Here is a 6,125-nt window from a genome sequence, read left to right as displayed (position 1 = left end):
GAGCTGGATGTGAGGCTGTGTCTAGAATGTGGGTGCCTGGTAAGCAAAGTTCTAAGTTCTGTTGGGGTCTGTCACCAAAGAAGTGAGGTCACTTCTCAAGGTTCCATTATCTGGGCCCCTTCCTTCAATAAGACCCACCCATAGTCCCCTCTGGGCTGTTGACTGCTCATCACCCTTGCCCATGTCATCTCCATAATTGTACACAAATATCCATCACTGCCCTCCCCACAGCACTCTGGGAACGGGACCAGGGCCCTAGCTTTGAGGAGACACAGCTGAGTTCAGACCTGTTTTTTCCTACCAATTCTGAGTCCTGGAAAAGCCATTTGTGCCTCTCATGGCCTCCCCAGTCTCCCAACCTGCACAGTGGAGATGGTGCTAAAACCAATTTCCTAGGCACATCATCAGGTGTGTATGTGACAATACCTATGACTTCTGTGGGTTAGAGTCACATGTGTCTGATACAGAAACTTAGAGATGGAAGATGGAAGATTGGGACACTCACTGCCCCCTGGGCCTCATTTTCAGGTCTGCACTTTTCAGGGGTTGAAATTAGAAGAAATTCGTATATTGTGATCCACTGGCAAAAGTTTCCCATGGTCTCCTGTTTTACTTAGAATCAGACCCAAGTGCCTCATGGCGGCCTGTGTGTGGGGCAGCCTCCACAATGGCTCCCAATGCTCCCTGCCTCCTGGAGTACACGTCCTTATGTGACAACTAAGTGGTTAGTAACTGGCTTCTGATCAACAGAATGCCCCCAAGGTGATGGGATGTCACTTCCAAGTTTTAATTACGAAGAGCCTGTCACTTCCTTCTTACAGGCCTTCTTGGATTCCCTCGTTCTCTCTCTCCTGTTTGCAGCTCTCTCTCTGTCTTATCTCTGGAACTGAGAGAGCAAGCACTGATGCTTTCAGTTGCCCTGTGTAGAGGCTCCATAGGAGAGAACTGAGGGGGTGCCCAGCCAACAGACAGGCAGGAACTCAGACTCTCAGTCCAAATGAATCCTGACAACACCCATGTCAGCGATCTTGGGTGGGAGTCCTCCCCCAGTTGAGCCCTGTTGAGACCGCAGCCCCTGCTTCATAGAGAATTTGAAGCTGAGGCACCCAGCTAAGCTCTGCCTGATGCCTGGCCCACAGAAAGTGCAGGATGTTAACTATTTGTTCCTTATGGGTGGAAGGTTTTGGAGCAATGTTGTCATAGAGGAACAGAAACTAACACAGTCCACCATGTCCCACGATCTGGCCCTATCACCCTCCTCTCTCTTATCAGGCTCTCTCCAGCCACACCTGCCACCTTTCTGACCTCCTCTGGTCAAACTCACTTCTTCCTGTGAATCTCTGCACCAGGGGTGCCTTCTCCCTGACATGCTAACTGTTCCCAGATATAGGCAGGGGTGGCTTACACTTGTCATTCTGGCTACAGCAAATAATCACCTCAGTGAGGCCTTTCAGAACCTCCCAGCACAGTCTCACATCCAGAGGTGCATGACATTATTTCTTTTGTCTTGATCACATTTAGATAAAGTTGAGTCCATGAGGAAGGGCTGTCTGCTTTGTCTGAAGCAGATGCAAATCCTGGTTACACCAGGCACCCAGGTTGAAACACCACCAGATCCTGAATTCAGTTACTGCTGAGATCCTCCCAGCAATTTGGTAATTCAGTGGTTCTCCTGAGGTCACCTTTCCCCTGAGACCCAACTCCCAGCCAGCCCTTGGCTTATTAGATGAACAATGAGATTTTCTCAGAGACCTCCCAGCCAGGACAAGAAATGTTTTGAAATGTTCTCTGTATTAATTTTTAGGAAGTGGGGATGCTGGCAGAAGTAATTTGGGTGTGTATGTACAATAGTTTCTCTATAGGTACTATTCAGACAAAATAGTGTGGCTATGGGATATATCAAGAAAATGGATAAATTGATCCAATTTTTTCATGATGTGAAGTCTTTAGAGATTAAATATCATGGTTAAGAGCATAGAATATGAGCCGACATCTTATGTTCAAACTCCAACTCAATCGCTTACTGGTTATTTGTATTGATCAAGTTACTTACCTTGTTGGTACCTCAGTTTCTTCATCTGTCAGTTGACAGTAATGATAAGCGTACCTACTTTGTAAGGCCATGGAGAGTACTAAAGGAGTTAATGCTTGAAAAGTGCCTGTAACACCTAGCATTTACAGCACTGTATCTATATATTATGAATAAAATTTAAAAATTGATTTGACCCTGTAAGTTCCAGAAGGTAGACTAGTAGTGCCTGGGTGTATGTAGGAAGCGCTCCATGACATACGATGAGCAAACAAATGAACACCGTTGGTGAATGGATTACCAACGTCCCCTACGTCATCCTACCGGCACTCCCAAGCAGAATCACACCCAGACACACCTGCTGTGTCCTGCATCGCCTTCCTTGGAGGAATCACTGGGGCTCCCTGGGCCCCCCTAACTGTGCCCACTGAAGGTTCTCATCTCCGTCGGCAAACCCCAGTCCTTGTCCAATTTCTGCATCTCACAGGGTCTGCAATCTGGTCTTTTGCTCCACTCAAGGGAGAAATGCCATCCCCAGAAGTAGGCACACAGAGCGTGAGCCTTGGATAAAATGTTTTCCTGGGCTGGGGCGAGAAGAACAGAGCAGGCACAGAGTGGGATTTGGGGAAAATCCCACAGGTGTTGTAGAAGGGACAGAGGCGGGATTCCTCAGCAAGGACTGGGCTGGGTGGCGCGCCCTGGTGGTAAAATAGCAGGAGAGGCTGGCACATCTCATAGGTCCTAGCATAATACAATCAATGTGGTGGTCATGAAATCAGGATCAGTCTAATGAGGTCCCGTTAGTCCAAAGTTATCTGTTCCCTGACTGATTCAGTAATTTATAATAATAGTATTCGTGTTCTGTCATCTCCTTTTCATTGATTGGGTAGAGTTTATATTCTTTACATATCTTATGTATTTTTATATAGTAACAAAAAGAGATTTAAAACAGCTCTTCTTGAAGAAGTCTCCCTAACATATTGAATTAATAACAGAAACCATGACAGAAAATTCACAGAAAACCTTGACCTTTACGCTTCCCTTTTAGACATTCCTAATTGGTAAATTTTCTTGACTTCCGACTTCCTCCTTGAGACGAGACCACTTAGGACAATGTAGGAGTGCAAGCTTTTTCCTTTTGAGGTGTAGTGGTGGTACTCTAGGATGATGTTTTTCATTTTGTAAGCGTGTGTCTCTGTGTGTGTGAGTGTTTGTTTCACCTTGCTGTGTGGGCCAGGGCACACTCCTTTTCTTGGGACAAAAAATTTTGACCACTTTCTCTGGGTCTTATTTTCAGTTGTGACTTGACCAGTGCTGTCCAATAGTAGCGTTAAGCTCTCTTTTTTATGGAATTTAAAGTTTTCTTTGAAGCTGCATTTTAGAAAGTGAAAACAAACGTGAAATGAATTTTAATAGTATATTTTAACCCATTATAACCAAGATATTATCATTTGTGCATGCAGTCTATATGAAAATTAATAACGAGATAGTTTAAATTTTTTACTGCGTTCCACAAGTCTAGTTTGTACTTTCCACTTACAGCACAATCTCAATTGTAAGCTGAATTTTTTCTGATATGCATTCTCCGTCTTGAGATATTATAACGTTCCAGATTGTAAAATAAGATTCACATATCTAAATTGTTCGAAACGTACTTAAAAGTGTTCCATTTCAAGATCATGTTGGATGAATAATGAAAAGTTCCTATTGGATCTGATAACAAAGGAGCCACTGTGACCTTACAAGGGGAGCAGCCATAGAATGGTGAGGGCAGATGGAGTGTGGGGTGGTCTGAGGGGGTGGTTGGAGGTGAGGCCTCAGAGACACATCATGTAGATGATCTTTTCTCAATGGTTCACAATTATGAGGAAGGAGTAGAGACAGCAGTTTCCCTGTGAAATATCAGGCAAGTTAAGGGACCTTGAATGTGTATGAAATAAAAATAAATGTGGGGAATATGTGAAACGAGCTTTGAGAAAAATCAAGGAGTAAATATGCCAACACATGAAAAGAAAGTAAAATTTCCTTGCACTATGGATGTTTCCCAGTTGATGCGGATGATTTTGATATATAGTGGTACCAACATTATGCTTTTCTTAGCAGTTATCATGAGACCAGCAGTAGCTCAGTTATGGCAGATAATCGGGATCTTCTGGGTTTGAAGGTTTACAAGGCATATATGATGAGCGGTAAGGAATTCTGGATCATTCCAAGGAAATTATTGAGATCATAGACCATGGAATCCAGGACTGATAGGAAAAGAAGAGAAATTAAGGTAAAGACATGGACATCTGGCATCACTTTGGTCTTGAGGAACAGGCATCTACTCTTAGGAGTGAGTAAAAAAAAAATGGAAATCAGGAATTTGTGGTAGGTGAGTATGTTTTCTGAATTATTTATTTTTGAACATGACCATTTGGGTTGATGGAAACATCTGGGAAATGAGAGTGAGTAACTACGAGTGGGGTGGATGATAATTTCACTGTTGATTTAAGCTCTAAAGGAGCTATGAACACCAAGTGGTCCATGGGGTAATCAAATGAATAGTCATATAGCAGAGAAGAATGTTGGGATTTGGGATTACGAAAAGACTGGGGACCATGTGTCCTGAGAGGGAGTACCAAGGTTCGTGTGGTTAAATGACAAGGACAAAAAGAGAGTAAAGTCATATTCATAAAGGAGAGTGTCTCACAAGATGGTGGAGAAATGACCTGGAGTAGTCCTGAGTTTTGACTTTGAGCTTTCTATTCTTGACCCAAGTCTCTTTGATGATGTCCCAGGAAGCAGGTCAGATTAATCCCCACAGGGGGAGAGGGAGGGTAAATGTACAGTAGGCTGCTGTTTCATTTTGTTGATGGTTTCCTTTGCTGTGCAGAAGCTTTTTCGTTTGATACAGTCCTACTTGTGGATTTTTGCTTTTGTTGCCTGTGCTTTAGTCGTCAAATCCAAAAAACCATCACCAAGACCAACGCTAAGGAGCTGTTGCTATGTTTTCTTCTAGGCATTTTATGATATTTTTTTTAAGTCTTAACCCATTTTGAAGTGAGGATTTTTGTGCATGGTTTAGGTATGGGTCCAATTTCATTCTTTTGCATGTGGATTTCTAGTGTTCCTAACACCATTTGTTGGATAGACTATCCTTTCCCTATTGTGTGTTTGTGGTGCCCTTGTCAAAGATTAGTTGACATCAAGAAGTGTGATGCCTCCAGCTTTGGTCTTCTTTCTCAAGATTTCTTTGACTATTTGGGGTCTTTTGTGGTTCCATAGGAATTCTAGCATTGTTTTTTTCTATTTCTGTGAAAAATGCCATTGGAATTTTAGTAGGGATTAAATTGAATCTGTAGATTGCTTTGCATAGCATGAACATCTTAAAAATATTGATTCTTCTAATCCATAAACATGGGAGATCGTTCCATTTATTTGTGTCTTCTTCAATTTTTTGATCAATGTTTGCTAGTTTTTAATGTACAGGTCTTTCACCTCCTTGAGTCATCAGAGGCTGACCTGGCACTGTGGCAGGTCTGAAGCCTACATCTACGTGGCTCAGCCTTGTGCTGGGGACCACTGTACAAGCCTGATACTCAGGGCCACAGGGCCAACCTGGCACTGAGGTTCATGGGGCAGGCCTGGAACCTATGAGTGGAACTGTCCTGCGTACCATCTTATTTGCATCCTTTCTTGTTTCTGGGCTCCACTGAAGTGCTGTAATCCCTCATCTGGAATACGGAGCTCTCATGAAGGCTTTTTCATGCACGGTTGGTTTCTTCTATCAGTTTTCTGTGAAGGGACACTGTGGAACTTCCTATCCCGACATCTTGCTGATGTCCCTCTTTGATATTTCATATGTTTTTGATCTAGTGATCTAACTTTCTCTTTGTACACCAAGATTAGGCAGTTGATCATAGTCTTATAATATAATATAATATAATATAATATAATATAATATAATATAATATAATATCTTGTCTAATAAATTATCTAATAACTGTCTAATTCTGGCTATGCTTTTTTTCTAAATGGGCCTACTTAGAGACCTCTTTAATCTGGCTGCTTCTTTCCAAACAAGAGAAGCTGCCTTTTTTTCCTATAAGCCCTT

The sequence above is a fragment of the Equus przewalskii genome, chromosome 6, assembly GCF_037783145.1.
Source record: "Equus przewalskii isolate Varuska chromosome 6, EquPr2, whole genome shotgun sequence".
Taxonomy (NCBI): Eukaryota; Metazoa; Chordata; class Mammalia; order Perissodactyla; family Equidae; genus Equus; species Equus przewalskii.
This window is presented reverse-complemented; position numbering follows the sequence as displayed.